The sequence below is a fragment of the Herpailurus yagouaroundi genome, unplaced genomic scaffold, assembly GCF_014898765.1.
Source record: "Herpailurus yagouaroundi ecotype Mexico unplaced genomic scaffold, PumYag 216, whole genome shotgun sequence".
In the NCBI taxonomy this organism is placed as follows: domain Eukaryota; kingdom Metazoa; phylum Chordata; class Mammalia; order Carnivora; family Felidae; genus Herpailurus; species Herpailurus yagouaroundi.
The window spans coordinates 5,692,736-5,718,784 of record NW_024412447.1 but is presented as its reverse complement, the minus strand read 5'-3'; the positions used below and the strand labels follow the sequence as shown (position 1 = coordinate 5,718,784).

General features: G+C 41.5%; 1 long non-coding RNA gene across 1 annotated transcript in view; it reads left to right on the top strand.

Moving 5' to 3' along the window:
* LOC121017581 (uncharacterized) overlaps positions 1-23,857 on the top strand; it is a 32,107-nt gene extending 8,250 nt beyond the window's left edge. The window contains exons 2-3 of the long non-coding RNA XR_005784821.1: positions 12,414-12,534; positions 23,611-23,857. This is a non-coding gene — a long non-coding RNA (uncharacterized LOC121017581). The remainder of the gene's footprint in view (positions 1-12,413; positions 12,535-23,610) is intronic.
* The last annotated feature ends 2,192 nt before the right edge of the window (positions 23,858-26,049 follow it).

Here is a 26,049-nt window from a genome sequence, read left to right as displayed (position 1 = left end):
AAGCACATGCCTTTGGAAGTCTATTTTGGCAAATCTAAAACAGAAATGCTTTGTTGGGAGCTAACACATTGACCTGTTTCATGATTAGTATCTGAGCTGATGGATTGGAATAGAATGATACTGAAACTCAATTTCACAACATGCCTGACAGTTGGGATAAATGAAAGCAACTGGGAAAGTAAGTGGCAGAATGAGGGGGAGGTCCTGCCCAGCGAAATTGCACATCTTTTCCAGAACCTATGGAAGGCCTAGGAATATGGTTTGAGAATTTCTGGCTGTGAAATAAGAACTTAGAGTCATGTCAAGTAGTTTAATGATCTAAAAGCTCAGCTTGAGCTCTCTTACATAATGACAGTTTTTGTTCCAGACAGAACATCCAATCCTTGAACACAACTAATATTAAATAAGGGATTCACTGTAGAGATGGACCATGTTCTTAAGGTCACGGTCCCATCCATTGGATGAAGATAAATTATGTCATCAAATTCTCAGTCACTGGGAACATCCTTATCTTTAGGGATCTAGGCCAATAATAAATCAATTCCCTGGACAGGCAAGCGTGGCTTCAGTATTCTGCTTATTTCTCTCAGTTCCTGATTTGCCTAGTAATTTCACACAACCTTGTCAGGCTCTTTGGTGTTTTTAAGGAATTTTTAAAAATTCAGCTTTTAGTTGTTTTCAAAGAGAGGATTGGTCCAAATAACCAAGTTCCCTAACTCTGTTGAGCTCAGATTGCTCAAACTCGTTACGCTAAGAAGGGAGAAGATGAATGGATACTAGACACATGTGAAGATATGAGAATGAATGCAGTCCTCTCTTTCCCCTTTCCTCTCAACAAAATTCACCCAGCATCAAAAACTTTGTAAGTTGATGACGACTTCAAGTGTCACCTAGAACAACTCCCAGATCTCACAGTTGAGAATATTGAGATCCAAAAAGATAAAGAGGCGAATGTCAAGTTGCATAGTTAACTTTGGTGCAGTTCAAACAAGGAACTTCTGACTTCTCACCCAGCACATTACCCATCTCGCCTTGATTATCTCTTTCTCCGTCTCATTTGCTATGATAAATCAAAGACCAGTTGTATTACCTTCTCTGTGTCCCATCCATCTATGGGCTACAGTTATTTATTTTTTAGGTAATCTAAAATAAGCCAATGAGGTCATTGGAGTTTGAAGGAGAAGATAGAGAAAGAGAACAGAAGAAATGCTTGCAGAAATAATGTTCTAAAATTTTCCAAAATTGATGAAAACTGTAAACTCATAGATTTAGGAAGCTCAGTGAACCCCAAGCACAATAAACATAAATGAAACTACACTAAGGCACATCATAATTAAATTTCTTAAAACCACTGATAAAGAGAAAAATCTTACAAGCAGTCAGAACATCTTTAAATTACTGAAAGAAAATCTGTGAATGTAGAATTCCATAACCCAATGAAAATATCTTTCAAAAACAAAAGCAAAATATGACATTTCAGACATACAGGAAAGAGAGAGAGAGAGAGAGAGAGAGAGAGAAAGAAAGAAAAAGAAAGAAAAAAGAAAAGAAGAAAAGAAAAGAAAGAAAAATTGTCACCAGAACATCCATGGTGTGAGAAATATTAAAGGTAATTTTCAGGCATAAGAAAAACTATACCAAGTGGTAGTAATATGGGTCTGTGAAGGATTAATAAACACCAGAAATAATAACTATGGAGACTCTGATTATCTACACTGAAAATCCTATGGAATCTCCAAAAAAAAGCTACCAGAACTAATAAGTGAGTTTAAGAAGATTTCAGGATTCAAGGTCAACAGACACAAATCTGTGGCATTTTTATATACTAGCAGCAATTAGAAATTGAAATTTAAAAATATATGATAGCAACAAAACTATGAAATGCTTAGAAATATATATATTGTGGCACCTGGGTGGCTCAGTTGGTTAAGTTTGGCTCAGGTCATAATCTCAAGGTTCGTGAGTTTGAGCCCTGCATCAGGCTCCATGCTGACAGTGTGGAGCCTGCTTCGGATTTTCTCTCTCTCCCTCTCTCTCTGCCTTTCCCCACTTGCTCTCTTTCTCTCTCAAAAATAAATAAACTTAAAAAAAGAAATAAATGACAAAAGATGTGCAAGACTAGTACATTAAAAATACAAAATACTGCTGAGAAAAATTAAAATGTAAATAAATGGAGAGATATGCCGCGTTTGTGGATTAGAAGACTCACCATTGTCACTTCTTCCAAAATTGACCTATAGATTTGGTGCAATCCTAATAAAAACTCTACCATGCTATTTTAATAGAAATTGATAGTCTACTTCTAAATTTTATATGGAAATTCAAAGGACTTAGAATGGCCAAAACACTTTTGAAAAAAAAGAACAAATTTGGAGGATTTACATTATGTGATTTTAAGTCTTGTTTTAAAGCTGCAATTATGAGGATAATGTGGTTTTGGAGGAATGATAAGCAAATAGATCAATGGAACAGATTAGAGAGTCCAGAAATAGACCCCACATATATAGTCAATTGATTTTTGACAAAGGTGTAAAAGTACAGTGGAGAAAGGAACATCTTTTAGAATTAAAAAAAAAATGTTTTAATGTTTATTTAGTTATGAGAGAGAGACACAATGTGAGCAGGGGAGAGGCAGAGAGAGAGGGAAACACAGAATCTAAAGCAGGCTCTAGGCTCTGAGCTGTCAGCACAGAGCCCAATGCGGAGCTTGAACTCACAAACCAGGAGATAATGACCTGAGCCGAAGTCGGACGCTTACCGACTGAGCCACCCAGGTGCCCCAAGGAACATCTTGTAAAAAATATTTTGTATCTATGCCAAAAACAAATGAAGTTTGACTTATATCTCACGTGATATTAAAAAGTAATCCAAAATGGATCATAGATCTAAATATAAAGCCTAAAGCTATAAAACTTCTAGAAGAAACAAAGGAGACGGGACGCCTGGGTGGCTCAGTCGGGGTGGCATCCGACTTCGGCTCAGGTCATGACCTCACGGTTCGTGAGTTTGAGTCCTATGTTGGGCTTTGTGCTGACAGCTCAGAGCCTGGAGCCTGCTTTGGATTCTGTGTCTCCCTCTCTCTCTGCCCCTCCCCTGCTCGCGCTCTGTCTCTCGAAGAATGAATAAACATTAAAAAATTAAAAAAAAACATAGGGGAGAATCTTTGTGACCTTGGAATAGGCAAAGATTTCTTAGCCAACAGAACAATCCATTTCTAAGAGTAATACATTGGATTTCACAAAAATTAGGAACTTGTGCTCTTTGAAAGACACTGTTAAATTTTTTTAAATGCCATAGAATTGGAGAAAATACTTTCAAATTACAGGGCTGACCAAGTCCTTGTATCCAGAATTCATAAAAAGTCTTAAAACTTAATCATAAGAAAAGAGACAACCTAATAAATAAGTGGCAAAGGATTTGAACAGATGCTTCACCAAAGATGATATACAGATGGGTAATGAGCACATGAAAAGATATACAACATCATTAGTCATTGAATAAATGCAAATTTAAACCACAGGATGCCTCTACACACCCACTAACATGTCTAAAATAAAAAGTCTGACCACACCTAGTGTTGGCCAGGGTGATCTCTCATATACTACTGTAGGAGTAGAAAATGGTACAACTATGGGAAAGTTTGACAGTTTCTTAAAAAGTTAAACATATGCCTAACTTATGAACCATCCCCTCTACTTCAAGGTATTTACCAAAGAGAAAGGAAGCTGTGTTCATACAAAGACTTGTACATGAATGTTTATTGCAGCTTTATTCATAATAGCCAGAAAGTGGAAATAATCCAAATGTTCATCAATAAGTGGATGAATAAATAAATTGTGGTAAATACTCAGCAACAAGATAGAACGAGCCACCAATATATGTAACAATATGGATGAATCTGAAAATAATTATGCTGACTGAAAGGGGCCAGAGAAAGAAGAGTAATACTCATGACTCCATTTGTATAAAATTCTACAAAATGCAAAATTAAAACAGATCAGCAGGGGGAATAGGAGAGTGGAGAGGGACTGAGAGGGATTACAGATGGCCAAAAAGAAACTTGGGAAGGTGGATGTATTCATTATCTTGATTGTGGTAATGGTTTCATGGGTGTATACCTATATAAAAACTTATAAATTGTACAGTTCAAATATGTGTTTATTTCATGTAAATTATACCTCAATAAATCTTAATAAAAATAGGAAAAAATATGCCAATGATCGAGTATACACGTGATGCAACACAAAAGTACACATGAGACCACGTACATGAGGACATACTTTTGTACATATGGGAATATGTACATCTAAATAATGCAGGCATGGGATGTAAATATACATGTAGGTTAACAGATATGCCTAAGAAGCCATAAATGTACATTTGAGATAACATAGCACATGTTATGTTGTTTGTAATGGCATAGATTGGAAATGTAATGTGATTTTAATAGAGGAAAACCCAAGAATAAATTTTCACCCAATGAGCATTAATTTCCTTCCTCCCTCCTGAACTTACGAGTTCTAGCTCATTACATGAGTGACCTGTTTCCTGCTGTGAACTACCTTCTCTTGTTACTCACTTTGACCTCAGTAAGGAAAACACGTTGACCTCAAGCCTTCCGTGGCTCTCAGACACAGAAGCTGGCAATCTAGTGCCTGGCTCACACAGCACACCATTTGTTCTGGGACATTGCAGGTTAATCCGAGAGGATTTCTCTCTGAAACAAAATACTTTCAGTAAAGCTGCAAAGAAGAAGCTTAGAGAAGTACATTGGATAAAGATACAGAATTTTTTTTTAAAGAAAATTATTCTTTGTTTTCTGCAAGAGGCCAAGGCCAGGACTTGAGTTAGTACAAATACACAAGGAAGAATAGATGAGCAATTCTCAATTCATTTGGACCTTGACTGATTTTTTTTTCAAGGTTAAGTAAAACTGATCTTTAGAGAATGTTTCTGTCATAATATAGAATAAACCAGTTACATACACTTGTAAAAGTAATAGAAGTATTTTACAATATTCACTTTCTCTCTCTCTCTCTTCTCTTCTCTCTCATTCTCTCTCTCTCTCTCTCTCTCTCTCTCACACACACACATACACACACACACACACACACTCTTTCTCCCCCCCCCCCCCCCCCCCCAGTGTAGTAAATCTGTGAGAGAATACCTCTGGGCGACATTTCCTCATCTGTAAAATGAAGAGTCACATTATCTCTGAGGCCCATGAGAGAGCATTCAGCTTGCAAATGCTATGAGATATAGTGCACAGTTGATCACTGTGGTTCTTGCAAAGCCAAATCTAGGTAGTATTTTAAGACAAACTAAAAACTTCCCCAGTATTGTGCTATGTGATGTCAGAAAGTTGAAGAATTTAAAAATCTAGCAAAGCGATCTGTTTTTAAGATCTGAGTGACATCAGAGAGCTGATCTTTCTGATTTTGAAAAGAGATTAAATCAGTTAAGGGCTCAGTCAGTTAAGTGTCCGACTTTGGCTCAGGTCATGATCTCACACTTCATGAGTTTAAGCCTCACGGCGGGCTCTGTGCTGACAGCTCAGAGCCTGGAGCCTGCTTCGGATTCTGTGACTCCCTCTCTCTCTGCCCCTCCCCTGCTCATGCTTTGTCTCTGTCTCTCAAAAAATAAATAAATGTTAAAAAAAATTTTTTAAGGGATTAAAATAACATCTGCATAAATGAGTGTCAACCCTTGCTGCACATTAGAATTGCCTGGGATTTAATTAGTCCATGGGTGGGACAGTGAGGTGTTTTGTTGTTTCTGTGGCTGCTCACATTCTTCTGTACTCCAGGGCAAGTCTAATCTCCAGCTAGGGATGAGAACACTTCTTTTTTTTTTTTTTTTTTTTACGTTCATTCATCTTTGAGAGACAGAGAGAGACAGAGCATGAGCAGGGAAGAGACAGAGAGAGGGAGACACAGAATCCAGCAGGCTTCAGGCTCTGAGCTGTCAGCACAAAGCCTGACGTGGGGCCTGAACTCATGAATTGCGAGATCATGACCTGAGCTGAAGTCGGACGCTCAACCGACTGAGCCACCCAGGCACCCCGAGAACACTTCTTTTATTCTATACTAAATATACGGATAGAAGCAGGTACTTTGGGTACTTGAATATTTGGATCTTTCTGACTTTGTTTGGGCCCAGCCTAAATCTGAGACAACACCTGGGACTTAGGGCTATTTCTTCCCTGAAACCCCAGACCCTCCCACCCCTGGATGGGTCACACAGGCCACTGTGTAAATTTAAAAAGGTCAGTTCAGGGTGGCCTGGGTGGCTCAGTCATTTGAGCGCCCACTTTCGGCTCAGGTCACAATCTCTCGGTTGGTGAGTTTGAGCCCCACATCAGGCTATCTGCTGTCAGCACAGAGCCTGCTTCAGACCCTCTGTCTCCTTTTCTCTCTGCCCCTCCCCTGCTTGCACTCTCTTTCTCTGTCTCTCAAAAGTAAATAAACATGTTTAAAAAATAAATAGGGGTGCCCGGGTGGCTTGGTTGGTTGGGCGCCCAGCTCCTGGTTTCGGGTCAAGTCATGACCTCACAATTCATGAGTTTGAGCCCCACATGGGGCTTTGCGTTGATGGTGGGGAACCTGCTTGGGATTCGCATTCTCCCCTCTCTCTCTCTGCCCCTACCCCAGTTGCTCTCTCTCAGAATACATAAATAAACTTAAATGAGTTAAATAAATAAGGTCAGTTCGTGCAAAGCAAATAAATTTTCAACATTAAAAAATTTTTTACAAGTAATACTTGTTCTTTGTAGTAATTCAAATAATTCAGGAGTAAATAAATTTAAAAAGTAATAGTGTTCCTCCCTCTCCCCCCGTCCCCACCTCCCTAAGACAATTACCGTGAGGTAACATTAGGAGTTGAGAGTATATCCATCCATACCATGTATTAAAATACACGTACAGGCACATACAAATGTAGAAATCATATATCGTGGTTTTGTGCTTTTTATTTCTTTCTTTGTTAATATAGAATCTAGTTTTGGGGTTTTTTTTTTCACCCTGCAATGTGCTTTATTCACTTAATCTATATCATGAGACTTCAGTTAAGCCTGGTGGATTAAATACCCTCCTGCAACCTCACTTAAAATGGCAGCCAAGGGACTAAAAAGGACATGCGCTGCAAGGAGAAACAGCACCGCAAAGGAGGAGAGAACAATAAAATCCAGGGACTGGAAAGCAAATGGAGGAGCTAAAACTGTCTTCGGAAACCAGAGGAGTGAAAACTGGAGATGGAAGAAAGACCCCAAATTACTGCTTTCCAATACAAAATCTCAGGCTGTGGAGTGAGGGGCCCAGGCACTTCTGGAGATGCTGGAGACCAGAGGAAGGCCTGCTCCAGAGCTCCTGGATCCTCAGGTCCCCTCCCACACTCTGAGCACCCACGCAGTCCCTGCTCCCCGACAGAAGCCCAGAGGAGTAGTCCCCAAGCGTGAGCAGGCATCAGAATTCCCTGGAGGTCGCTGGGCCCCCACTCCCAGAGGTTTTTTTGTTTTGTTTTTGGTTTCTTTTTGAGAGAGAGAGAGCGAGAACACGAGTGGGAGAGGGGCAGAGAGAGAAGGACAGGGAATCAGAGGCAGGCTCTAGGGTCGGGGCTGTCAGCACAGAGCCTGACACAGGGCTTGAACCCTTGAACCGTGAGATCATGACCTGAGCTGAAGTCAGACACTCAACTGACTGAGCCACCCAGATGCCCCCCCCCCCACCAGAGTTTCTGATGCAGCAAGTCAGGATGGGGCCTGGGAATTGGCACTTCTAACAAATTTCTAGGTGTTGCTGATGCTGGACACTAAGCAATGAGAACCAACGGACCAGAGACTTCCTCTCTGATTCCAGACCTGCGCACACAGGGCAAAGTCAAGGGTGCAACCACTCTGCAGAACACCAGGTTGAGTGAGTACCTATGTGCTGACTGGGAGACCCTCAGCCCCTTCTTCCAGGAGGGTCTCAGGATGTCAGCAGTCAGATGCCAAGGTAAGAGATGGAAAGTTTCTTTTCTGAGGGATCTGATTACTCTGGGGGAAAAAATATATCCTATATTGGTAGTTAAGGACCCCCCCCCCCCCCCCCTCGGGCCCCCACAGGGATTCCTTCCCCTGTACAACAGAATCATCTGGGGAGTTTTAAAAAATATGAATGACGAGGCGGGGGGTGCCTGGGTGGCTCAGTCAGTTAAGTGAGGTCGTGATCTCACATCTCACGAGTTCCAGCCCTGTGTTGGGCTTTGTGCCGACAGCTCAGAGCCTGGAGCCTGCTTCAGATTCTGTATCTCCCTTTCTCTCTGCCCTTCCCCCGCTCATGCTCTATCTCTGTCTCTCTCTCAAAAATAAATAAACATTAAAAAAAATTTTTTTTAATATGAATGACAAGATTCCAGCCAATTAAATCAGATACTCCAGGGGTGGGCTTTGGCATTTGTATTGGTTTTAAAGGCCCCTAAGTGATGAACACACAGGAGCAGGGGTGATCACCACGCAATAAACTTATAACTACACACACAGAAATACTTTTGAGTGCTTCACTCTTAAGTATGAATCGGCAGTCACCAAATGTTTGAGGAAGGTCTACTATGAAACTCAGAGACCAAAACAACAGAAGAAGAAGAAAAAAAAAACTCAGAAGAAATAAGTAATGCAAAAAGCAGAAGAAAACTCCAAAAAAAAAGCTATAAGTGATATCTTCAGAGATAAAAGAAGACATTACATTCATGAAAAAAAGAACAGAATGTTACAAAAAGAATGTTCAGAGGGGGGAAAAAGGGCCTCTTGCAAATTAAAAATACTCTGCTGGAAATACAACTTTCAGTAAGAGGTGTGGAGCTTTAGTGGGGGAAATATCCCTTACACAGAACAGAAAAAGGGAGATGGAAATAGGAAGGGTAAGAAAACTAAAACATTAGTCTGAGGGACCCAATACCTGAATAAAAGACATTCCAGAAAGAGAGAACCAAGAAAATTGAGGAGGATTATTAAAGTAATAATTCAATGGGGCGCCTGGGTGGCGCAGTCGGTTAAGCGTCCGACTTCAGCCAGGTCACGATCTCGCGGTCCGTGAGTTCGAGCCCCGCATCGGGCTCCGGGCTGATGGCTCAGAGCCTGGAGCCTGTTTCCGATTCTGTGTCTCCCTCTCTCTCTGCCCCTCCCCCGTTCATGCTCTGTCTCTCTCTGTCCCAAAAATAAATAAACGTTGAAAAAAAAAATAAATAAAGTAATAATTCAAAAGAATGGCCCCCAAAGTAGATGGGTGATTACTTAGAGCTGGTGGGAGCAAATAGGGGACGATGACGAGTGGGTACAAGGTTTGTCTTGGAGGTGATGGAAACGTCCCAAAATTAGATTACGGTGATAGCTGCACAACTCTGTAAATATACTAAAAACTATTGAATTGACTCCTTCCTTTAAGTGGGCAAATTTTATGGAATGTAGATTATATGTCAATAAAGCTGTTTTTCTAAATGTCCCCCAGAAATCCCAGTGCTCAGATTGAGGGGACAACCAAGAGCCCACTGCAAAAATAGACCCACACTAAGGCACGTAATCGTGTACTTTCAAAATACCGGAGACGCAGAGAAATCCCTAAAAGCAAAGCTCCCGAGGAAACAATTCACAAAGAAAGGATCAGGAATTAGAATGGCATCCTATTTCTCAGTAGCGACACTTAACTCTACAAGGCAGTACAGCATCGCCTTCAGATTTCTGAGAAAAACATCATCACCAGCTTGGAACTCGACCTAGCGTAAGGATAAAGAATGGTTGAAATCCATTGGCTAATGCCCAAATGAATGAGGACACGCAAACTTTATTCTGAAAGTCCATAATGCTATACATCTCATTTTGTTAAGGCAAAAGCGTGACTCATGCTCCCGTTGAAGCTGACGTGCAGACGCTGCTGGTCTGCTAGCTGGAGAGACCAGCCAGTGGCCCACCTCCACTTCTCAGGGAGGGTCTGTTGTTTTCCATCTCCATGAATCCAGGGCCTCTCGTAATGTGAAAAATAGCTGGGGTTAAATTGTGAACACGATCCTGAAAAAAGAAAGCCCACAGCCAGCGGTGGCATAGAGTTTAAGAATCCAGGCTATTTAGATTAAATAGCCTGGGTTCAAATCCTGTTGGCATCACTACCTTCTTGTGACTTGGGGCCAGTTACCTAATTAACCACTGAGATTTCACTTCCTCTCCTGTGAAATAGGACTGATGCTATCTGCTCATGGGATTGTTGTGAGGCTTTGGGGAAATGTTGTCTGTCAAGTAGAGGGCATTGTGCCTGGTACAGAGCGATACTCGTTAATTAGTAGTAGTAGTAATAGTAAGACTAGTATTGGTAGTGATAGCAATGAAAAGAGCAGGTCTAATAACGTGATGTAATTGAACGGTTTGGATTTGATAGCACATAAGTGCCAAAGACTTGTACATGCTCAGAGTTCGGTTTGCCCCTTATTATACCGATATTCTTTCAAACGAAAACAAAAACAAACTGTATGTGTTTTTTCGCCCATACTGAGATAGATTTTTCATTCTACTCGTGTTCTTCTGGGAAAAGGCCTAATAGCTTGTATCTCTATCTGTAACTATTTCTGAAACACAGCTTCAAGGTTTGAAAGGCTTCCCTTCCCTTTTTCTCATTGTTAACATCATACTTCCGGCGTCTGGAAAAGATTCAAGCACACAGTTTATACAAGGTGTGATTTGTCGATAGCAGGCATATATATTAAGAGAGGAGCAGAGAGGGAGCGTGAGTTAGGAGATGACCGTATACAGTCATAGCAATTCATGGCTTTGGGGTTTGTCCTTTACCGCATCGCAACACTGAAAACCTCTCAGGCAAAATACCAGGTTAATGTTGTGGAAGCAATTCAGATACAAACGTCTGTCGTCAAGAGGTAACAAAAACACCCCAAAAAAGAGCGAGCGCATCTAAGCATGTGGTTTTCTGTTTGCTTAGCATCTGGCACCCTGGTGCAAGAAGAGAGGATTCCAGGTCAGCCAGAGCAGAGGCACATTCTGAGATGGCTGTGGCAGGGCGTAGCTGTTGTCCTTGGATGGGGATCAGTGAGGGCCTGAGAGGCTGGGAATGGCCACAGACCGGAGCGGTGATATCCCTCCCTTTGGATAGATTTCTGTACCTTTGCTCCACAGAGGGGGCGAAATGCTTTCCCCTGGGGTCTGTGCATGGGCTTGTCCACCATCCATTCATGGCCTCTCAGGAAACATACCGGGCACACTCCCAGCATCAAGAGATTATTCTACACTTGATCTTAGCCAAAAGGCCGAGAAGCGATAAGAGATTATTCTTAAAAGACACATACAACAGAAACTGCTTAAAGGAACACAGACACACACACACACACACACACACACACACACACACACACACACACACTGACCTTCTAACTCACAGGCAGCACTTTAAAACATATGCAGAGAGGGACACCTGGGTGGCTCAGTCTGGTAAGCATCTGACTTCAGCTCAGGTCATAATTTCACGGCTTGTGGGTTTCAGCCCCTTACTGGGCTCTGTGCTGACAGCTCAGAGGCTGGAGCCTGCTTCGGATTCTGTGTCTCCCTCTGTCTCTACCCCTCCCCCACTCACGCTCCCCACCCCCCAAAAATAAATGAACGCTAAAAAATTTTTTTGAACACATGCAGAGATTTCTTAGGTGCTTTGTCATCTGATATCCATTACAACCCTGTGTGGGGTATTACATTTTCTTTCTTACCAATGGAGAAGCCAGAGAGGTAAATGGCCAGCCAAGATTGCATTATTACATATATTCAGTTATTTAATCCTTGTAACAATCCAGCTTTACAGAGAAGGAAACTGGGGCACAAAACGATAAATGGCTGTCTAGAGAGGCTGTGTTACATTCAGGAGAGGTTCTGTGCTCTAAAGGACTGTACTTTGAGTTTCTTTTTTTTTTTTCTACTAAAAGCCAAGGCGCTTTGCCAAATTATTTATGTATTTTTCATAACTGAAGGACTTGTTAACAACCACCAGTGAGATGCCTACTGTGGATGCAACCCTGACTGTGTGGGGCATCATGAGGAACAGATCCAGTGAGAGAAGGGCAATCCTTCGGGCCCATGCCTCCCACTTTGTTGGAGAAGTGAGGCAGTGATGTCTCTATCCAGGCCTTCTCCAAGTGAGGGATATGCCCATTTTTGCCTCCGTTACTTCTTGGAAGTGGAGTCTGTATATCTGCTTCCTGCCACAGAAAGTATTTTTACATTCCTTATGTTGATGTCATGTACCAGGATGCCTCTGATTCCAGTGTTTCAGCCTCCACACATTAGTCTGTGTTCATATCCTGTATTATTTTGGAGACTTCAGCCTGTGCCGTTTGGCCTAAACCTTCTAAGCCAGGGTCCTAACCTGTCCGGTGCCTCTGTCTTTCTGCAGGAATCACTTTGACTCCCTGACTGCTTAGTTGGCTTTCTTTGAGATTCCCTCCAGATCTCTGGCCTTCCTGCTCCCGCCCCGGGTTCCTGCATCCAGAATGGCACCAAGCTCTTCTGTAAAGGTCAGTGTTGAATCCCGTTTTCACTGGGTGAGTTCACCTTCCTCACCTGCTTGATGGATACCACTGGCTTTTGTGCTCAGAGAGAATCTGCACTAAGAACTAGTTCCGTTCTCTTTCTGAGGCTGTTTGACCAAAAGTGGTAATAATTACCTTCAGTGGTTAATTTCCGTCTTTTCTTTCTGTTGAATGGTCAGACTATGCCTCTTTCTGCTCCCCTCTCCAGCCACCATATATTTATTCATTCGTTTAGGAGACCGTGCACCAGGCACCCTGCAAGGAGCTAGAAATACAACAGTGAATAAGATAGCCACAGTCATTGTTGTTTCAGGGAGACTGAATAGCAAACAATTAAAACATAGGACGAACAGCATGGTTGCAGGAGAAGTACAGGAAGTATGAGAAACACAGAGGAGAAACACCTTCCTTACACTGGGGGATCAGGGAAGGCTTCTCAGAGGAGCTGAGTGGTAAGGAGTGAAGGATAAGGAGGAATGAGCAAGTCGGAGGTGCTTGAGGGAGTGGTCACGGGAAGGAAGGGGGCGAGGGCAGAAAGCGTACCCTCCAGACACCCCTCACTTGCCCCACCCCGGGCATGCACGCACACGTGCACAGGCCTGGCACGGCGATGAAATTAAATGGTCTTCCTGTGGTCAGAAGCGAGACATTCAAGAGAAGTGTTGAAAAATGAGACCACAAAGATAAGCAGAGGTCAGACCATGCAAAATTTTATGAGCCATGTTAAGGCAACTGAATGTTATTCTCAGGGCATCGGGAGACCACGATAGGGTTTTAGGCAGGTCAGCCATCGTGTGATTGGATTTGCGTTTTGGAGAGATCCCTGGCTGCAGGTGGAGGGGCCCAGGGAGGAAGGAGGTGATGAGGCAACGTCATCTGCATGAACAAAAGAAGGGTGTGCCACGTGTGTACCTCCAACGTATGCACCTCTCGGCCCCCCCCCCTCCCCGGGCCAGGGCACTTGTCCCTCAGCTGCTTGGGCAGGCGACCATCCCTGTTCTCAGCTGAGTCCCTCCCTGGGAACTGTCCATGGCCCACTGCTCACCAGGGCAGCCACATCCAATGATTGGGCAATGGGACAGTTTCAGGGTTCAGGCCTTGTTGTCTCCAGGCAGGGTGGTCCAGCTCCAGGGCTCCTGTGGAACATGCTGAGGCCTCTGTTTCAACCATAGTGCGGCTCACCTCCTTCCTCCTGCGTCCCTCCACACAGAGTGGTAAAACTGGAAGACTTTCCTGAAGGAGAGTGGGGCTGGGATTGGGGGAGGAGTCCCGGCAAAGCCAATGTCTCCAGCCCTTGAGAGGTTAAGGGCCTAAAGTAATATTATAATGAAATGAATGTTTCCAATGAGGTGAGATGCTTTTTAATGAGTTCTGTTGACACCTTGGCAAAAGACTATGAGAAGCAGAGTGGTGGGGGGGGGGGGCGCGCCTGGGTGGCTCAGTCAGTTGAGTGTCCAACTCTTGATCTCGGCTCGGGTCTTGATCCCAGGGCCATGAGTTTGAGCCCCACGCAGGGCATGAAGCCTCCAGTGCCCCAGAAAGCATTGCATTCTCAACCCCAGCAAGTCTGCCAGGTCCACTCAGGACCTGCGTTGGGAAGGAGGCACCCTGAGGATGGAGATGGGGTCATTCTGGGAGATGCAGTTGAGAACCTTGAAGCCCCAGATCTCTTGAAACCTCGAGACCCTGCCGTGGTGCCCTCCCTCCCCCAGCTAGAAGAGGACTGGAAGACCATGCAGCTATTGTTGCCTCTCGAGGCAATGAATGTGTACCCCTCTCGGGATGGGCCCCTGCCTCCCCTCCCTACACCAGACCAAAACCAGGGGTCGAGTCTTAACACAGTCCAGCTAGGGAAGAGCAAGGCCCGCTGATGACTGAAGGTGACTGTCCTCAGGAGAAGGTACATAAGGACTGGATTCCGGGGCCCTGGACCATCCAGGGAGAGGGGCCCAAGATTGCACACGAGAGAGTTTGTTGATGTGGAAGTGCTTCTATATCCATACACTGCATTTGACCCCTGGGGAAGGCGACAACGTGCCGCGAGGGCTGATCTCAGAAGCTTGGAGAAAGCACTGTTGCACATCAAGTGAGGCAGAAATGTCTGCAGGGCTGAGTTGGGTGAGGAGGAAAGGCTCCGAAGGGGACACTCCTCAGTTTGCTTCCCGCACGCAGAAACTCTGCTGAAGGCCAACAGCTTCAGGTGGCTGGGAAGGTGTGCTCATTTGAATAGCTCCTGATGAGTTGGCCTCCACTCTCCCCTTTTTTTTTGTTTTTTTGGAAAGTTTTTAATTTACAAGAAACTCTATCTCAGTTCGCTTGAGGAAAATGCCTTTTGTGGCTCATGATCATTCTGAATACGAAGTATTTACTTAGGAAATTTTCTTTCCTGAGAGAACTTAGTAAGCAGATTGTTCCATTTTTCTTTTTCAGAGAAAGCTCTCTGCCATATCTTTCTTGAGAACAAATTTGCTTAATTCTTATCTTCCTGGCTGGTGAAAAGGTTTACCCTGGATAGCATCGCTGCTTGGTTTTCATTATTCTATTTTCCAGGCTGGGCCGTGTAATTTCTCTCCTTGTAATTTTCCTTGGTGTGCTGTGTGAACCACATACTAAACTTCTGTTGAGTCATTTCCTATTAGTTAGGCTTTTGGGTAACATTTAATTTTACCAATGGCATTTTATTTATTTTTTTTTATTTTTTAATGTTAACTCCACCATAGTTAATGTACAGTGTTATATTAGTTTCAGGTGTACAATATAGCAATTTAACAATTCTATATATTCCTCAGTGCTCATCGTGATAAGTGTCCTCTTATACACTTAGTCCCCGTCACGTATTTCACTCACCCACCTCCCCTCTGGTAACCACCAGTTTGTCCTCCAGAGTTAAGAATCTATTTCTTGGTTGGTCTCTCTCTCTCTCTCTTTTCCTTTGCTCATTTATTTTGTTGGTTAAATTCCACATATGAGCAAAATCATATGGTATTTGTCTTTCTCTGATTTATTTCACCCAGCATTGTACTCTCTAGATCCATCGATGATGTTGCAAATGGCAAGATTTCATTCCTTTTTATGGCTGAATAATATTCCATTGCATGCGTGTGCGTGTGTGTGTGTGTGTGTGTGTGTAGAGAGAGAGACACCACATCGTCATTCACTCATCTGCCAACGGTGTTGTAGGCTACATCAAACAGTAATAAACCCTATACAACAACCCCACAATGTTAACAGACGCTTAAAGAGCAATTACTCTGCATCAGGCGCTCTTCTCAGGGCTTTCCATGAGCAGCTCATTACTTCCTCACAGCAGCCTTTTCTGTAGAACCACCATCCCCCAGACAAGGAAGCTCAATGGTTAAGGAACCTCTCGTGATAAAAGGTGGACAAATTGGGAAGCTCGTCTCCAGGTTCTAGATATAGAAACTGAGCCACAGAGGCCATGAGGTCTGTCTGGGAACCCTGTCCACAATGGGCGGCTCAGCCTTCCCCAGGCAGTCCTGGTCAGGTGGGGCTTGGTGTCCATACATCCAAAGGTTTGGGACTTAGAAGTCTAGCAATTTCCATTGCTGAGCCCCCAACACATAATGAGGCAGGCTTTATGAGGTCACCAGCCATAGGTGGAAATTTAGGTAACTTGGGTTCTAGCCCTGCCCAGGAACAAGTAACTTTTCCCCCCTGGGACTCGGTCGGTCTCTGCATCCATAAAAAGAGGGCATAGACCAGATCAGGAATTGCACATTAGTGGCCTGTGGGACCCTTGAAGCCCACAGATGTGTTTTATTTAGGCTGCATGTTCCGTTTCTTTTCGATTTGGTTTTTCATTGTATTAAATTTGCATTCCTTTAAGATGGCCAGTTGAGACACTGGCCCCACAACTCCTTATTGTCTTAAGCCTGATTTACATGTTTACACGCCCACCTGGCACATATCTCAGCAGGCTGTTGAGATTGCCGATCTGGGATGAAATTATCTCTGAGGCCCTTGCCAATTGTGTTTATTTCCCCCCAGGAACTCCCTAAGGAGATTCGAGGGCCTAGGAGGGCAGAGTAAGCGAGGCAACCAGAGTGGTTTGCTGGCCCTGCGTGTTCTTAGTGCCCTGGGATCATAGACACTTGGCTGGCCTTGCCCACTACCGCCCACCCCACAGAGCCAAGGAGGGTGCAGCACTGATGCGTTTTCGCAGGGAAGGAAGGAGGAAGCGGGTGCCATGTTCCGCTCGCATTCACAGACTGGGAGGGATGGTCGGCACGCCCGTGAGGGGAGGGAAACATCAGCAGCCAGCAGAAACAAGGACCTGTACTTTTTGGCAGGGTCTACCATTGCAGTTACCCACACTGGGGCAAGTGGGACTTGCCTGTGGCTGCAAACCTGTTCCCCTGGGAGCAGATCAGCCTTGACTGCGCTAAGCGTCTACCTTGACAGATCCAGCTCACTGCTCTCTTTCGCTGTCTGTGGTTGTCATAGTTACAAGGCTTCACTGCCCCTGATTCCCCCTCTTTGTGATGAAGGGGCTCAAACTTACTTCTTACTGGGACCAAGAAGCCAGCTGCCAGGTGCATACATGGAGTTCACCCTGGGATTGCGCGGCCAGTGCCAGTTTGGCTCCCAAATGTCCCAGAGAGTAAGGAGGGCCCAGTTCCTTCGACATGTGTGAATGACCTTGACTTTCTTCCTTGTGGTCCCCCTTCACTTACTTATTCCATGCCCAGCTCTGTGACTGACACAATCAGGGCTGGTATTATCCCTCAAACAATATGACATTTCAAAACACCCAGGCATCAGGTGGACCGAGATAATGTCAGGGAAGCTCAATAGGGTTCCTCTCAGGCCCTAATGAGAAACACAAAGGAGCAAATTATGGAGACTTTCTGTGGAGCCTTCTGGTGAGTGCAGGAAGGGGGTGGGGAAAAAAATCCATTCAGTAATAAGAGCCTTTTTGAGAGGAACTAGTGTTATCCGTCGGCTCTTGAATCCAGATTGAGTTTTGTAGGTGAGAGAACTCTCTTCTCTCTTGGTAGATTTCTTCGTGTGAGCTTAGGGAAAACATTGCAAGCCGAAGAGAGAATTAGATCAGCAAATGACAGTGTGTCTGTGTACCCCTGGCAGAGAAGTCTGTAAATGAATTTCTTTCCTTTGTTTTGGCTCTCAGCGAGAATACTCTGTTTAAATTAATGTTTTTAACAGGATTATTTAAGCTGTAGCGTTTTACAAGGGATTCTTAAGGTCAGAACTTTTTATAATTGTTCATTTTCACAGAACTCCTCTGAGGTAAAGTAGGATTAAAATTGTGTAATAGGGGAAGCTGAGTGCTTAAAGATGCAATGCATACGCTGATTTGTAAAAAGACACTATATGTTGTCACATTATTGTGACATAAAATACTTAGGGAGCCAAGGCTACTTGAGAAATTATTTTTTTCTTGCAAACCTTATAGCATTGAGCATTATGCCTCATACATGTATAGTAGGCACTCAGTGGATGTTAAGTCGAATTGAGTTTATCAAATATTTATTAAGTCTTCTACATTTAATTATATAGTTTTGCTAGAGTAGGAATCCTACTCTAGTAGCTTTATTCCAATTCAGGTTTTGCAAGGTAGACTTAATTTGCTTAATTTATCCCAAATAGATAAAAAATTATCAAATACTTTATCGTTAACATAATCACCGTGAAGTAGACCTAGGCTGAACATTTTCCCTATGCAGTGCAGCTCATATGTAGTTTAAAGTTAAGCTGGCGGAATCCTTAAAAAGATTTTTAAAATAGTCTTCCCCTTGATTATCAAACAGCATTAGTCTTATCCTTTGGAGTCCCAGTCATCTTAGGGCTCAAAATAAGTTTGTGAGCACTGCAAAGCAAAAGGAAAAGAAAAGAAAAGAAAAGAGAAAAGAAAAGAAAAGAAAAAAGAAAAGGAAAGGAAAGAAAAGAAAAGAGAAAAGAAAAGGAAAGGAAAAGAGAAAAGGAAAGGAAAGAGAAAGGAAAGGAAAGGGAAAGAAAAGAAAGAGACTCACCATCTAGCCAGCTGTGTGGAGAAGGAAATCCATTCCCACCTGTCTGCATTTGATTGAACCTCCGTGAACTGCCAGTGCCACACTCCCTGGAAGAAACAGATTAAAGACCCACAGGAGACGTCTTACAGATCTTCTTAGACAGGTGCTTTTCACACCTCCACCGTTTATCCAAGGCTCACTTCACAAAGACTTGGAGGGAGCCCTACCCTTCCTAAAGCACATGAAGTAAACCCAGAGCTAAAGATAAGATGTTCAAGGTTCAAACTCAGAACGGTGTGAATGACAGACAGAAGGGAAAGAGCAGGCCTCCTTTTATTAAAATCCCATATATTTGGCATTTCCAAGATTCGGTGGAAGTCATCATGGGTCACTCACTCATTTGTTCATTTATTCACTCAGCCCGTTTGGATGGAGTGACCACTGTGTGCAAGGCACCATGCTAGGAGCATATGGGTGATCTCTGGCAGGACCGTTGAGATGACTCTCCACCCTACAAGTTTACGAGCGGCCCTGTAGATGTGATTACTGTGTTCCATCTCATTGTTAACACCCAGGTATTTGGGAGTAAGAGTCCTTGATCCAGTTTTCCCAGTCAACCCACATACTTTAGGTAAGGGTGAATGTATATAATACGTTAGGTAAAATCTCCCATAAACCAAAAGTATCTGTGATTCAAACTTAAAAAAAAATCTAAAAATTCCAGAAATAAACTGTTAGGGATTGAATTGTGTCCCCCCAAATTCATTTGCTGAAGCCCTAACCCCCAAATGTGACCATTTGGAGATTGGGCCTTGAGGGAGGTAATTAAGGTTAAATGAGGTCATAAGGGTAGGACCTTCATCTGATGGGACTGATATCTTTATAAGAAGAGGAAGAGACACCATAGATCTTTCTCTTTCCACATGGGCACAGAAAATAGGGCATGTGGGGACACAGGAAGAAGGTGACAGTCTACAAGCAAGGAAGGAAAGGCCTCAACCAGAAACTAGCTCTAAGCTAACTCTAACTAGCTCTAACCAGAAACTAAGCACCTTGATCTTAGACTCAGCTTCTGGAACTGTCAGAAAACAATTTTCTGTCATTTAAGCCACTTAGTTTGTACTGTTTTGTTATGATAGCTAGAGCAGACTAATACAGAAACATTGCAAAAATCCCCTCAACTGTTTTCACAGGCTCGTGGCACTTAATACATTGCAAAGTACACGGAGTAGACAATAGGTATTTGCTAAGTGAGTGGTAAAGAGAAAACTCAGGGGACCCCTGGTCCATGAAGTCATGCAGTGGGCTAGAAGATGGGACCAGTTACCAGGTGATGACCTCTCCTCTATCTGGAAACTGCAGTTGCTCAGCTAATTTAGGGCCTCTCTACTTTATGGGAAGACTCTGCAAAGGTTGGATGATGACCCTAAAACAGCTTGAACTTGAAAATAAAAATGAGAACACTTGATCTTTTTTTCCACATGCTCTTCCCTGACCTACTTCCTTCTTTAGCTGAAGAGTAAAGGCAGGATGACAAGCCAAGTTCACCCGCACTCTTGACCCAATGTTCATGGCAACCCCTTCTTGAAGAAGATGCATGGCCAGTTCTTTGGTTACAAATTGCAGTCCCTTTGGATATTGGGAGAAGGCCTGCACTGAGCAAAATTATAAAGAAGGATTTGCTTGTTTTCAGTGTGACTTCTTCCTAGCCCACACGTGCCAACCACTCCCAAGTTACCTGGCTGCCTCACCGCACATCTGATCTGACAAAATAATCCTCAGTAAAGTCTTAGAGATTAAGATTTAGTGACTGATACTGGCCATGCTATAGGTTAGGTTTGACAGAATTTACACATAGAAGCTATTTCTTTCTTTCTAGGTTTCCTAGCTGAAATTTGAGTAACTCGCAGCAAGTTAATAATGGCACTTAAGCTAGAGAGATGGTCCCAGTGGCCAGACTTTCTGAATAAGAAGTATACAAATAATGAGCAAAAGTTTAGGATGCTTTTCCACTTAATTATGTTATTTCTATTAAAACAGAAGGTTTTATTAAAATAGTCAATTAGCTAATAGGAATCTTGCTAATAATTGTATGGTTTGCCTTTGGAAGGATGATCTATAATTCAGAGCATAATTTAAGAAAATGCACATACTTTACTCAGTGACGATTTGCTGTCCCCACCGTCTGGTTATATTGCAAATTTGAGAAGAATGGCACAATCTAACTCAGCCAGTTGGAGGATTGTAGGAGGAAACCTACAATTTTCCATACTTTCATAGGGTTTGAACTCCCTGAAACCTGTTTTTACTATAAATTTAGCTGCCTTACCCAACCCTAATGCTTTCATTTATACTTAACACTCTCCCTGTTAATCCAGGAGGTATCTTTCCCACTCCCAGTCAACTGAACTACTTTTTATAAAAATTCAAACTGTACTTTTAATTATTTTTAGTAAAGCTGAAATGTCATAGTTAAAAATACATTTTAACAGGGGCGCCTGGCTGGCTCAGTTGTTGGATCATGTGACTCTTGATCTCACGGTTGTAGGTTTGAGCCCCACATTGGGTATAGAGATTACTTTAAAAAGTAAAATCTTTAAAAAATAAATAAAAATAAAAAATATATTTTAGCAGACTTCCAGTTAAAGATAGCAGAGTCAAGATAAGTTTTACCCTACCCTTTTTACTTAAAACCCACCAAAAACAAGAATAACAAAACACGAGGGAGAGGAGACATAATCTTTAATGAAGCAAGGGAGCAGCTACCACCCCCGGCATGGACTTTGACATTGGACTTAAATGCAGGATGCACCCGAGTAAGCAAGTTACAGGTGTCCTCAAGGATACAGTTCACATACCTGTTTTGAAAAAATAGATGGGGTTCCTGGGTGTCTCAGTCAGTTGAGCGTCCAACTCTTGATTTCAGCTCAGGTCATGATCTCATGGTTGGTGAGACCGACTGTGCTTATAGTGTGGAGCCTGCTTAGGATTCTCTCCCTCTCTCTCTTCCTGTCTCAGACTTGTGTCCATGCGCACTCTCTCTCTCACTCTCTCAAAATAAACATTAATAAATGTTTTAAAAATATTAAAAATAAATGTTTTTAAAGATAAAAATAAAAGTAGATCCCTCCTACTTCGTATCATATACAAGAATAAACTCCCACTGGATCGACTATCTAAAAAGCTATCTACACCTCAAGAAACAACAAGTGTTGGAAAGGATTTAGAGAAAGAAAAAGGAACCCTTGTGCACTGTTGGTAGGAATGGTAACAGTGCAGCCACTGTGGAAAACAGTATGGAGATTCCTCAAAAAATTAAAAGTAGAACTACCATAGGATCCAATAATTCCACTCCTGGGTATTTACCCCCCAAATTACAAAAGCACTAATTTGAAAAGATATATGCACCCCTATGTGAATTGAAGCATTATTTACAGTAACCAAATTATGGGAGCAGCCCAAATGTCCATCAATTGACAAATGGGTAAAGAAGATGCGGTGTGTGTGTGTATGTGTATTATATGATATGATTATATTATATGATATATATATATATAATGGAATATTACTTGACCATAAAAAAGAATGGAATCTTGCCATTTGCAACAACATGGATGGAGCTAGAGAATATAATGCTAAGTGAAATAAGTTAGTCAGAGAAAGAGAAGTACCATATGATTTCATTCATATGTGGAATTTAAGAAACGAAATGAATGAACAAAGAAAAAAAGAGACAAGCCAAGAAAGAGACTGTGAAGAACAAACTGCTGGTTTACCAGAGGGAAGTAGGTGGCGGGGAGGGGAGTGAGTGAAGGAGATTAAGGTACACTTATTATGATGAGCACTGACTAATGTATAGAAGTGCTGAATCACTATATTGTACACCTGAAACTAACAACACTGTATGTTAGCTAACTGTACTGTAATTAAAATTCAATTTTTTAAAAAAATTAAAAAGCTATATAAATCTAAATTTATGTAAATAAAATCCTACAAGGACTAAAAACATGCATAAGTATCCAGTAAATTAGTAATTATATAAATAAACATGTATTAAATTGTAAAAATTAAAATTAAAAAAAAAACATGGATGGACTCCTCTTGAACCTGGAGGTAGGGAAAGGCTTTTAACTGTGACTCAGAACCTCAATGTGATAAAAGAAAAATTAATAAATCAAATTACATTAAAGAAGACTTCCTCATATATATAAAGTTAAAAGGCAGCTAACAACCTTGGAAAATCATTTCAACATACATCACAGGTAATGAGTTAATATATGTATTATATAAACAACTATTTTTAAATGGGGGAATATTTAAAAACCATGAAATAAAAATGGGCAAAAGCATGAATCAACAATTCACAGAAAAAGATACAAAAATGGTCCTTATATGTATAAAGATATGTTCAGCCTTATTCATGATGAGAGAAATGCAAATGAAAACTACATAGAGATACCATTTCTCATCATTGGATTGACAGAAATTAGGAAGCATTACAACACACAGTGTTGGTGTGACTGCAGGGAAATAGGCTCTCTTACAGATTACTGATGTGAGTGCAAATCGTTACAACCCTCATAAAGGGAATTTGTCTAGCTAACAAAACCACATATGCTTTTACCTTTTGACCCAGCAATTCCACTTCTGAGGATTTTCTCTGGAGATACACTCCAACGATAGAAAATACTAGAAACAACCTAGTTATGCACACTCAGCAGAGTGATGGAATAAACTGGTACAGTCACACAATGGAGTACTATGCAACTGTAAAAAATGAAGAAGATCTCTAATCATTGATTGAGCATGATTTCTAGGATGTAGGTTAAGTGAAAAAAAAAGTAAAGCATGTAAAATCATCTACAGTATGCTGTCTTTTGTGAAAAGAAGAGAGGAAATTAGGAAATATGTTTCTTTCTATCTACTCATTTGGCCAAAGAGAAATACTATAAACTAGAAACTAACGCGATTGGTTACCTACAGGATATGATTAGAAATGGAGAGAAAAGGGTAGAGGGAATGAGAGGGAGAATGACACTTTTTCAAATATAACTTTTTGTTCAATCCCTAGCTTTGGAACCACCTTAATATTTCAAACAGAAAGAAAGAATTTAAAAAGGAAGAAAGCAAGGAAGGAAGGAAGAAAATCCGCAAGGATGGGGGAGGAATTTCAAAACTGAACACAAACAAAAACAAACTGAACCATAATTCAAATGAATAACGTGACCACACTGAAATGGAGGAAAAAGAACTAACCCAATTAACTTTTGAACACAGTATTTGGACTCAATACTCTTGGGCTAAAAACAAAAACAAAACCCACTAAATAAATATTGAACTCTAATTAGTAGGCTTCATTTTCTCAGAGGCATGAGCTAGCAATTCTGAAATTACTTTCTGAATATTCTAGGATTGAGCTAATAAGTACATTTATTGTGGATAATGGATATCAGGTTTATTACCATCAGAAAAAGGAGTTACAAATATGGAAAGAGAATCATAGAATGGACCCTCTAGCATTATGTTGAAATGGGAGGTATTGGTGTAAACTTGCAGGTTTTATTCCAGTTAAATATAGAAATGGATATAGATTGTGAGGGCATGTATGTGTATGCATGCATGTATGTACATACATATGATGATTCAGATTTCTGTAAATCTCAGTTCTGTTTGCTGAGAGAAGCACTAACACCCCACCAACAATGAACACACCTCGTGCCCAGATCTTGGTTTCTAAGTACTATTCTCCACCAAGAAACCAGGGCTCTTTGGAACAATGTCTGGCCCCAGTCTGGAAAGGAAAAATGTAAGATAAGCCTGGGCTATCGTGTGCCAAGAAGGAAAGAAAACAATAGTAAAGAAATGCTGCAGGAATTATCAATATACGTCAAAAGGACACAGTAGCCAGCTTGAAGGTGTTCCTGGTGGCAAAATAGGGGGCAAGTTGAGCATCAAAATAAATGGTAATGGCAAAGGATTATAACCTATTGAATCCATGAATCCATATTGATATAAATAAATAATAGGGGGAAGAAAAGTTCTCCCTTTTTATAAATCTAATATTTTTTATGTTTCTGTACTGATTTTTTCAGTAGTTTATGGAGACAGAATTAATATACTGTACAGTTCACCCATTTAAAGTATATAGTTGAGGGACACCTGGGTGGCTTAGTCGGTTAAGCAGCCAACTCTTGATTTCAGCTCAGGTCATGATCTTGCAGTTTGTGGGATCGAGCTCCAAGATGAGCTCTGCACGGATCTTGCTTGGATTTCACGGATTCTCTCTCTTCCTGTCTCTCTGTTCCTCCCTGACTCAAAATAAATAAATAAATGTGTATATAATATGTTATATATATATTATACTTATATATATTATATATATACTTAAAGTATACAGTTAAGTGGTTTTAGTACACTCACAGAGTTGTGCAGCCATGACCACATCTAATTTTAGAGTATCTTTATCACCCTAGAAAGAAACCCTGTCCCCATCAGCAGTCACTCTTCCCTTCTGACCCCATCCTCGGCCCCAGGCTGGTCTATTCTCTATCTTTGTAGATTTTTCTACTCTGAACATCTCATGTGAATGGATTCACACAATATGTGGTCATTTGTCACTGGCTTCTCTCATTTGTGTCTTCAAAGTTAATCCATGTTGTAGCATGTATTCATTACTTTACCCTTTTTTATTGCCAAATAATATTCCACTGTATAGACATACCATATTTTGTTTATCCATTCATCAGTTGGTGGACATATGGATTATTTCCACTATTTAGCTAGTATGAATAAATATATGAACTATGTGTACAAGTTTTTATGTGTACAGATTCATGAAAATTCATGTACATATTTTTATGTGGATCTATGTTTTCATTTCTCCTTGGTAGATTTCTCTAGGAGTGATTTTGCTGGCATATGGTAACTCTGTGTTTAACATTTTGAAGAACTGCCAAGCTGTTTTCCACAGCAGCTTCACTCCCTTCACATTTTGCATTTTATATTCCCACTAGCAAAAGATGAGTGTTCCAGTTTCTCCTTATCCCATTATTATCTGTCTCTTTGATGATAGCTGTCCTGCTGAGTGTGAAATGGTATCTCGTTGTGGTTTTGAATTTCGTTTCACTAATGACTAATGATGCTGAGCATCTTTTCATACATTTATTCTCCAGTTGTAGGTCCTCTTTGGAGAAAAGCCTATCCAGATCCTTTCCCATTTTTTATTGGGTTATTGATCTTTTTATTATTGAGTTGTAGCAGCTCTTTGTGTACTCTAGATACAAGTCACTTATCAGGTATATGATTTGAAAATATTTTTTTCCATTCTGTGGGTGAGTGGTCTTTTCACTTTCTTGGTTGCATTATTTGCAACACAAATGTTTTTAATTAAAAAAATATTTATTTATTTGAGAGAGAACAAATAAGAGGTACAGAGAGAGGGGGGACAGAGGATCCAAAGTGTGCCTTGTGCTGAAAACAGAGAACTTGACATTGGGCTCAAACTCACAAA